We start from the raw sequence: 11,079 nt of genomic DNA, 5'->3' as shown, positions 1-11,079 counted from the left end.
TTATTTATGTATATATAATAAATACAAATTCACAATGTTGCCTGGAGGTTAATCCAATTTAATTGCCACACTGAGTTTCATGCAACCTACGTGAGGCGCGATCTTCAGGTAACCGATACAACTTTTCAGTGGTATTAAAGTTTTACCAGCTGCCTTTTGATTTTTCCATTTGTATTTCATTTTTAAATTGACTGCATGAGGTCAGCGCACTTGCCGAACGCCAAAGAACGTGAATTTTTGATATGTCAAAATTACCAATAAACAGTGGCGTAACAGAGGTCGGTGGCCAAGGGGGGGGGGGGGCAAGAGCCAAAAATTTCCCTGTCATATCATGGTTTGAACAGGCTCTTTTTATGATTGTGCCCCTAGCATTAGGGCGAAGCTCAATGCGTGCTATATACCCTCCCCACCAAAAAAAAAGAGGGGACATAGCATGGTGCGCGCAGCAAAGAGTTGCTTAATATATATCCCGATCGAGCGAAGCGTGCGAGAAAAAAATGAGCTTTTCGTGAGAATCTATTTTTTAGATTGATTTTGACATGGTATACAGAAAATAACATTATCTTACATCTTCCTTTCCTGTTCTTTCATCTTTTCTTTTATGTTCACGGTTGTAGAATTTTTTTGGGGCCAGTGCTATATGCGGATTGGGGGAGGGGGGCAATGGCGGCCCCAAACTTTTTAATCTCGGGGGAGGCAAAAGAACATTTGGGGGACGGGTCAACACACAAATATATTGCCTATTTCTCAAAATCGAGCAAGAAGCGCGAGCTATTTATTTCAATGTAGACCCTACTGACTTGAAAAGGGACCTGTTAATTAGGACTAGATGTTTGCATTGTGTCCTCAACATGATATCTCACCAAGTAAATTATGCGAACGCGAAGCGCTTGCTGTAAATTTTTAACATCCTGACGTGATAACTGGATGTTTATAAGCAATTTTTAAATCATGAACCGGATGGCTAATTAAACATTTGATGCGAGCGCGTAGCGCGAACCGAAATCCTTTATGTATGAAAATTATGAATAGGCACAGATGCGTATTTCGCTAAAACGAATAATAAAAACTTTAATCGCGAGAAGCATATTATTGACTTGAACAATGGATTTTTAAGCCCCATTTGAACAGATAATTTACTTAGATCAGTCAACAGCTACTGCGAGCGTGTATAGCGCGGGCGACATTTTTAGTTTTATATAATGACCTGAAAATTTTATGTTAGTGACCAAAATTATTGAGAGCTAACAGTGAATGGATGAGAAATTTTTCAAAATTTAAGGAACGAAAAAGCTCTTTTGGAGCACTTGGCAGCTTTAGTAGGCCTCCTCCTCCGTGCCGCCACCGGTCTGGGGCGGAGCCCCCGGAACGTCGTGATATTTTTAAACATTGCAGATGGCCACTGTTTTATCAAATTGCGGGAACATACACGACACCTATAACTTCAACGCAGTTGCGGATAATAAACTAAATATTTAGAGGCAGCATGTAGCTGCAAATGTGAAAACAATTTATAAAAGTCGCCAGCGAGCGAAGCAAGCCAGAACATATTGGCCTATAAAACTGTTTTTTGTAATTGAATTCTACTTATGTGATAGTAGCTTTGGAAATTTAGCCAAAGTAAACAGGCTTTTTACTGCAAATTTAGCCCGCGCAAAGCTTCACCTAGGTTAGGACATAATATTGGGGGATATGACTAGCCCTTGGCTAACCCTACTTTGGCTAAAGAAATTTCCCGGCATTTTTTGTCCTGATTGTGACCATTATTGCATAAAATTTAGCAAGCTTATAATAGACGCCATTCACCTTTCTTCCCTTTATAATAGACGCCAACCACTTCTCTTCCCATTCTTTATATTTTACAATACATCTTACCCGGTCGTGTTACTACGTTCTCTTATTTTTCTCGTCCCTTTTCTCTATACAGTGCGTATCAAAAAAGTTTACACTTAGAAAAAAATCCTGTAAAATTATGCAATTGTAATATCCTGAAGATTTTTCCACATTTTGACATTGCTACAGATCCATTTAAACAAATGACGATATATCTGTCGAGAAATACATCCGCTTGAGTGAGCACCACTTAGTTTGGAAAAGTTAGTGAAAAATGATTTGCTCAGAACTTTGAAATAGTTATGCGAATAAAAGTAGACCTTATTCATGAAAAACACGTGTAATTTAGCTAGTAAAATTGGTGTGACGATATCTTTAATTTTTTAAACTTGTTTTATTGCCCCAAACACTTCGAAGAGTGCATTGCGCCCCCTCCCCACTCCCCCACACACCGAGGCCATCTTGACGATATAAGCTTTACAATGAGCTGTAAAGGCTTAGGCAGGTTAGGCTTGATTTACATTTTTTTAATCATTGTCAAGCTTGGGAAAGGTGTGGAGAAAGAAGTATCAAATAAGAAATGAAATGTAAACCTACTTTAAATAATTAAAACTTAGTGAAATAATGCTGGAGAAGTCTGATATAATTTTTGTTCAAATTCAGTTATGTCTTCTGATCCAGCTGGTACAAAAAGGGTAAAGGTTGTGTTTACCAATTGTTGAAATTTTCATTTTTGGTGGCAAAATTGTTACAAAAATGCTTGAATGTATCCGTTTTATTTCAATTGACTAAAAGTACAAGGCAAATATATGAGAAATTTTGTGCAGGGTAAGTTTGATTTCGCCCTTTCCTCATGACACGGCGTGAAAACAAGCATTCCTGCGCAAACAGATATCTGCGAGCTTTATAAAAATGGAGTGCTCACTCAAGTGCAACTTTTTGTCAAAACTTTTACTTTCATATGATAGATGAGACCCAAACCCAAGATTATATGTGAAAAAATACCCTTATGTTGTATATATTTAAATTCCTAGGGCTTTTTAAAAGTGTTAACTTTTTTTGATACGCACTGTATTTTCTGATTTTCCAATTAAGCGTTTGGTTCTTCCTTCAATTCCCGTTTCTTATTGCCTATTTCTCCCATTTTTCCCGTCATTCTTGCCCGTGCCAATAAGTCATATCTTTTGATTTTATCTCCCTCTCTTGCTAATCATGCTAGTATACTTGTCATTAGTATTTCCGTTTCTTTTTCCATTTCCCTTTCCTCTTTTTCTTTCTTTCTTTCCCTTCCCCTTTCTCCCTTTTCTCTTTTCCCACTCTTTTTTACTTTTCCCGGTGAAATCCGCCCGTAACGCCACTTCCAATAAATTACCCCAAACTGAAGCAGTTATAATGCCGAACAAGTAAGTTTGCATAATCAATACTCAATGCAGTGGCGTACCTAGGATTTTCCACAGGGGGGGCAAAACCGTCCGCCAAAAAATTAGACAAGCAAAAAAAAAAAAAAAAAAAAAAAGGTCTTCGATCACAAATAAAGGATTTCGAACCAGAAAAAAATTGACAAGCAAAAAAAAAAAAAAAAAAAAAAAAAAAAAAGTCTTCAAGCTCGTCAGGGGGGCAAAAAAGGTTTTTCAAGCCCGTCAGGGGGGGGGGGGCAAAGATACGTTTTTGCATGGGTTGTGACTCATCAGGGGGGGCAGTGTGCCCCCCTGCCCCCCCCCCCCGTAGGTACGCTTGTGACTCAATGTATTTGTATGTCTTAGAAAAAATGATATTTTGTTCAATGTAGAAAAGGGAAATTGTTTTTGCTTCATTTGATAGAAAGTCAAGGTCAATTTAGCCTAAAGGTGCTTACGTGTCAATGAAAGTAAATCGTGCACACGATGCAGAGTATAGTAGCGTAAAGACGTAGAGGGCGTGAGAGATGTGAACGTGAACAGATGTGAACCGTATTTCGGTGAATTATATTAGTTTATTACAGATTCTGAGAATGAAGTTTACATTACATAAAGGAGTCTTATAACCTATTAGGAGAAATTGACCTTTGAATGAGTACTTAAAACATTTTTTTGCATTAATTAATAAACCTTGATGGTGGTGATGTAGCTGGTATTTTATTTAAATTGTGCCAAAGCATGAGGGTGATTTTAGTTGTAGCTTATCAGCTCTCATAGGATTTGATAAAGACAAAACCATTTAGGACTATTGAGAATGGATGTTAATAATTTTGAAAGCAAATGATATAAGGCGATAATTTACATAGAATAAGCCCTATTTTACTGCTCACAGACTCATGAATAATCATAAGTCATCAAAGGTAATGAATTATTTTGAAGGACGTTTACATTTAATATTTAGATAAAAGGAACTATTTCTGCATGTTAAGAGTACACAAATAATTAGTCAATGAAGACTTGATTTCAGTATGAACAAATTTATTTCTAAAGGATAATATAGGAAGGAGTTATGATAAGGTGTTACATATAAACATAATTCAGTTTACTACATAAAATAGCTGTCATAAAGAGCAAGGCATGGATGTTGAACAATAATTAGATTTAGTTAATGAAATCGTACATAAATTGAGTCAAATGTTTTTGACAAAATAAGTATATTTTGCAGCATACTTATGATGTTTTCATTTCCTTTTTCGATTATGCAGATTGAATAAGATGTATCTATACAGTTATTGGTACTTCTAAAGGCGACCGCACACCTTACGACTGGTCTGCGACCCGATTTTGGAACAAATCGCTTTTGCTCATTTTCTGAAGATGTGAATGGAACATATCATTTTATTTGAGGTTAAAATTAATTGAAATATTAATATTATAGCCATTTTGAAAGATTACAAGCCCTTACTTTGGAGTAAAGTCCAAATTAGTTTCAAATAGTAGCCAATCGTACGACTGCTATGACGTCATTACGACTAGATATTAAATTCGCTTTTATTCTAAGAAGGATGATAGTATACTAGTCACAAATTTGATCATAGGTATTGGTAAGATGATTTAGAACATTACAGAGTAAGATATTCCAAGTCTCAGTATTAGCATCAAATTCCACTACATTTTATTTTAAAATCGGGTCGCAGACCAGTCGTAAGGTGTGCGGTCGCCTAAACTTCCAGGCTTGAAAATTTCCTTTCTGTGGTGATCCAGTAACAAATACTCTACAAATTTGCAGTTTTTATAAAATATATGTACAGACAAAAGAGCAGGAAAAGAAACAAATCTACTAGCAAAATGATGATCTGTTAAGAACCAAACCGCAAAACAAAATAGTAAGTATACAGCAACTGAATTCTCCATGTAAGTCCTAAATACAAAATACAAAAGCACTATATCTATGGTGAAAAAAAATATATATATGACATAAAACGCTTACAATAAGAAAAAAAATACCAGAGTTGTTAAAAAACAATATTAATATGGCAAGTCATTACTGTATTATATTGCTGTTTGGGGCGGGGGTGGGACGCAAACCCAAATCCTTGACCACTAAACCCAGGACCCAATCCTGTTACATTCAGAAAACTGAAATTGATGATTGCACAAACATGAATATCCATAACATTATGGATTTATACAGGTAAAATATCAGTTACAGACTCAATTTTTCATGTCTTTCTTTCACCAAAATTACCACAAGAATATATATTGGATATACAAGTTTTATCAATGAAACTGTAAGATATTCTAATTAGAAACGGTTGACTTGAGAACTTGGGTGCAATGTTCACTTCCAAACATTGTCACCAACAGGAGATACATACCAGTGATGCCCTGGAATAGATTCTTTTTAATTTACAATAAGAAGTCCTGTAAATTGCATGAAAACCATATACAACATGAATCATTACATGTGACAGGACCCTTGCATAAAATTTGAAACGTTTGTTTTGCAGAGGGTTTATTCTTGTACTAGTATACTTTTGGGCATTAATCAATAATAAAGGGGAGCTAAAAAAGAAAGAGAAAAAATATTTCCAAGAAACAGGTGCAAAAATAGCTTCTATGAATCAAAGTAATTGTAAAGCAAACCAAGTGGTCTTTATACTTTTAAAATTCTTCAAAATAATAAAGAAGGAAAAAATTATGGCATAATATGTATATGGTGTAAAAAACTTTTTCATAAAACTGTAAAAAAAATATGAAAGACAAAAGCCATATTATATCTATGGTTTCAATGGCATACCCTGCACAACCTGTTTAACTCCTACAATAAGAAAGACCAAAAATGTGGATGACAAAGATGACATACCCAAGGTGTAAGACAATATTACCCAAAATTCTTTTTACCTTGGGGGCAGAGTGGATCTCTGCTTATTTCCATAAAAATGTTTTGAAGAACACGCAAAATAAGGCAAAGTATAAAGCAAATCAATACTCCATAAAACTCCTACAATACAAAAGACATAAGCTTGACGCTAAGGTAAATATATATCACCTAAAATGCTTTACCTTGGATCTCTGCTTATTCAAAAAAAAAAAGGTTTGAAGAACAAGCAAAATAAAGCAAAGTATAAAGCAAATCAATACTACATAAAACTACAATACAAAAGATTTACGGTAAGGTAAATATATATGACATGAAATGCTTTACCTTGCATGCAGAGTGGATTTCTGCTTATGTCCATAAAATGTTTTTAAGAACAAGCAAAATAAAGCAAAGTAAAAAGCAAATCATTACTACATAAAACTCCTACAATACAAAAGACATAAGCTTGACGCTAAGGTAAATATATATCACCTAAAATGCTTTACCTTGGATCTCTGCTTATTTCCAAAAAAAAAGGTTTGAAGAACAAGCAAAATAAAGCAAAGTACAAAGCAAATCAATACTACATAAAACTACAATACAAAAGATTTACGGTAAGGTAAATATATATGACATAAAAAAAGTGTTAAGCGATATAAAAGCAAGTATGATGGTATTTCTCAGGTCTACACACCTAATGATATTGTACTAATATTCAACTAGAATATTTTTTTACATTTCACAAAATCTTTCAGTAAATAATGTTCATTATATCCTTATAGTATCTCATTAAAATTTGTAATATAAGATTTTCTTGGTAACAAACCTCGGGCAGTCATTTTCAGATTAAAAAAAATAGTACCCATGTCTGCTCATCCATTTATCTGCACATGATTCAGGGATTTTGATAAGTAAGGCAGGATTTTCAGGCTATCATATGAAATGCCCAATATTCATTAATTTGCCACAATTTTCAGTCAATTTCTTAATAAATATCTGTCCTCCTGTCTTTGAAGCATGCATACAGCTCTTGCAATTATCAAGTGCACATACCCAGGGAAGAATGATATCCTTCATTATACAGCCTTGTCACAGTTTCAAGTGAATTAATCCACTGGAAATTGTCATTGGTGCCGTTCAGCTCCTCAAGTTGTAGACGAAGTTTTGACTTCCATGATGCATGGCTACGTTCAGCCTGTAAAATGAAAACAAGAATTATTACAATTCATTTTGTTGCAATAATAGGAAGAAATGTGAAACATTGTTGCCTGATTTCTGACAGGTGGTTTTTAAAACCAAATTTTGGTGTCAAAAGTTGCACAAGACTTGACAGTAAAAAATCATCAAGTAACACGGTAAAACATTTTGCACAGCAGATTTATCACGTCAATTGAAATATAATTGTAAATATACAAGGTTGGTTAGGAAAATAAATGGATTGAATTGAAAATAAAGTATGAAAATATTTGCTTGAGAATACATGTACTCTTTCACCCCATACACGTAAATACGTCATGATATGACATATACATGTACCTGTATTGTCCCTAAAAGCTTTGAAAGGTGTAATCTCTTTCTGGCTCATGTATCAATATTGCTTGTGTGCATTCTATGCTTTTTTTTAAACACATGATGAAATATCTTCTTTCATGCAATTCTAATTCTCCTCATATCAAAACTAATAGTTTAGAAACTAAAATGTTTTTGTTTCTATTTTACACCTGTTTCCTTTAGTAGAATTACAAGAAATTTGTGATTTTTAAGTATATCATAAAGTTAAACATCATGAAGGCAAGAATCCAATTATTATCAAATTTTCTAAATAAACATGGATTACTGGTGCCCTGACATACCAAACAAAAAACAGAACTTTAATTATAGGATATTCTTACTTTTCCTTGTGATTCTGGTTTGTAAGGTGCACTGAGGATTATTCGCACACCAAGTCGACTCATGAGCAGTCGAACAGCACCCTTAAATTCCATCCCTCTGTCTGCTTGTAAGATTTTGGGGGGTCCAAATACATCATATACATTTCCAAGAACACCAGCTACCTCTTCTGAAGTCTTCGATTTAAGTGCCTTCAGGAACAAGTACCTGCTAAAGACATCAATCACACTCAAAATATAATTGTAATCACCCTCTCCACCTACGCTCCTCATGTCCACCAAGTCCACTTGATTCCTTTCCATTACGCTGCACGCCCCTACAGGAATTAGTGGTGCACAGTTTTGGAATTGGGGCTTGTTCTTCTGGACCGATGGTTTCTTGTTCAACCACTTTTGGATCCCGCTCTTATGTAGACCAACAAACACCTTTTGAATTCTCTTTGTCAGTTTGAGTGCGCCATCTCCTATAGTTTCACGATAGAAGCTTTCCAATATCTCATCAATTTCATTTGTCCTGATGATGATTCTGTATGCATCATTAGTGGGAAAAACCAGTCGATCTTCCAAGTTTCTTGTAACTGGGTTGTAAATCTTCTGTATCCGTACACCTGGCCATTTTCGCAGAAATCTACTCACTCTGTGCCATTTCTGGTTTTCTTCCTTAGCAGTCTTCGTCGCCCCGTGATGTCCACTACTCAATGCATCAAACACCAGCTTGTAGGTCTCTGGATCCATCGCTGATGGGCGCCTTGACCTTTTGATGATTTTGACCTTTAATTACAAGGAAAAAAAGAAATGTAAAACATAGCGTATGTTGGAAACGAACTACTGTAAAACTGGGTGACATTGAACCTATTCTTATAATTATTCCTTACGAGATGTACCAGATGGTTTGATACAAATTCATGTTCATTATAATTTGGAATTGACTCTTTCATGGTACATGTTTGTAGGGGCAAGTTGCTGGAAACTGCTGTTGGGAATTTTTTTTGAGGTTCAAAATCACCTTTGGACCGGAGTCAGATTATGATCAGCTTTTTTAAAGGCTGTTATTTAAAAATCCTATTCCCAAAAGTCTTTCTTTGTGTTTTTTTAATAATATAAAAAATATATGGCAACAAACAAATTGACATTATATGCTGGTATCGTGTCTTCCAAGGTTATTAGTACATTTCACCACTTACATGTAACCTTGCTGGCAATGTTGGCTGTCCCCTCCCTGTTCAAGACCACGCCATGTTACGTTTATATATCAACTGCCAACTAATACTTAAATCTTTGTGAAACACCCCCTGAAGAAACCCGTCTTTGTAGTCTAACCTGGCTTTAATAGGCTTTCAAGTGTGATACCCGTGCTTATGATGTAACCTGTCCTTATAGCTTAACCTCCTTTAAAGAGTTAGCTGCTTAAAAGAATAATCTTGCTTTCAGGTGTAAACTGGCTTTTAAAATGAATGCTGATCTTATCTGGGAGAGCTAGCAGTAAAAAAAGACATCACTGAACTGGTTGGATCATGCCGAGAGGACGCGCACTACTGCGTACGTGATGTACGACTAATATTAAAATCTTTGTGAAACACCCCCTGAAGAAACCCGTCTTTGTAGTCTAACCTGGCTTTAATAGGCTTTCACGTGTGATACATGTGCTTATGATGTAACCTGTCCTTATAGCTTAACCTCCTTTAAAGAGTTAGCTGCGTAAAAGAATAATCTTGCTTTCAAGTGTAAACTGGCTTTTAAAATGTATGCTGATGTTATCTGGGAGAGCAAGCAGTAAAAAAAGACATCACTGAACTGGTTGGATCATGCCAAGAGGACGCGCACTACTGCGTACGTGATGTACGACTAATACTTAAATCTTTGTGAAACACCCCCTGAAGAAACCCGTCTTTGTAGTCTAACCTGGCTTTAATAGGCTTTCAAGTGTGATACATGTGCTTATGATGTAACCTGTCCTTATAGCTTAACCTCCTTTAAAGAGTTAGCTGCTTAAAAGAATAATATTGCTTTCAGGTGTAAACTGGCTTTTAAAATGAATGCTGATCTTATCTGGGAGAGCGAGCAGTAAAAAAAGACATCACTGAACTGGTTGGATCATGCCGAGAGGACGCGCACTACTGCGTACGTGATGTACGACTAATATTAAAATCTTTGTGAAACACCCCCTGAAGAAACCCGTCTTTGTAGTCTAACCTGGCTTTAATAGGCTTTCAAGTGTGATACCCGTGCTTATGATGTAACCTGTCCTTATAGCTTAACCTCCTTTAAAGAGTTAGCTGCTTAAAAGAATAATCTTGCTTTCAGGTGTAAACTGGCTTTTAGAATGAATGCTGATCTTATCTGGGAGAGCTAGCAGTAAAAAAAGACATCACTGAACTGGTTGGATCATGCCGAGAGGACGCGAACTGCTGCGTACGTGATGTACGACTAATATTAAAATCTTTGTGAAACACCCCCTGAAGAAACCCGTCTTTGTAGTCTAACCTGGCTTAAATAGGCTTTCAAGTGTGATACCCGTGCTTATGATGTAACCTGTCCTTATAGCTTAACCTCCTTTAAAGAGTTTAGCTGCTTAAAAGAATAATATTGCTTTCAGGTGTAAACTGGCTTTTAAAATGAATGCTGATCTTATCTGGGAGAGCTAGCAGTAAAAAAAGACATCACTGAACTGGTTGGATCATGCCGAGAGGACGCGCACTACTGCGTACGTGATGTACGACTAATATTAAAATCTTTGTGAAACACCCCCTGAAGAACCCCGTCTTTGTAGTCTAACCTGGCTTTAATAGGCTTTCAAGTGTGATACATGTGCTTATGATGTAACCTGTCCTTATAGCTTAACCTCCTTTAAAGAGTTAGCTGCTTAAAAGAATAATCTTGCTTTCAGGTGTAAACTGGCTTTTAAAATGAATGCTGATCTTATCTGGGAGAGCTAGCAGTAAAAAAGACATTACTGAACTGGTTGGATCATGCCAAGAGGACGCGCACTACTGCGTACGTGATGTACAACTAATATTTAAATCTTTGTGAAACACCCCCTGAACAAACCTGTCTTTGTAGTCTAACCTGGCTTTAATAGGCTTTCAAGTGTGATACC

At 35.9% G+C, this 11,079-nt stretch overlaps 1 long non-coding RNA gene across 1 annotated transcript; it reads right to left on the bottom strand.

Moving 5' to 3' along the window:
* Positions 1-5,296: 5,296 nt before the first annotated feature.
* On the bottom strand, positions 5,297-8,758 carry LOC135156839 (uncharacterized). Its single transcript, XR_010295888.1, has 2 exons — positions 7,986-8,758; positions 5,297-7,288 (listed from the first exon to the last, which is right to left on the bottom strand). It is a non-coding gene; the product is annotated as an uncharacterized LOC135156839 (long non-coding RNA).
* Positions 8,759-11,079: the final 2,321 nt, after the last annotated feature.

This window comes from Lytechinus pictus, chromosome 15 (genome assembly GCF_037042905.1).
Source record: "Lytechinus pictus isolate F3 Inbred chromosome 15, Lp3.0, whole genome shotgun sequence".
Classification (NCBI taxonomy): Eukaryota; Metazoa; Echinodermata; class Echinoidea; order Temnopleuroida; family Toxopneustidae; genus Lytechinus; species Lytechinus pictus.
This window is presented reverse-complemented; position numbering and strand designations above follow the sequence as displayed.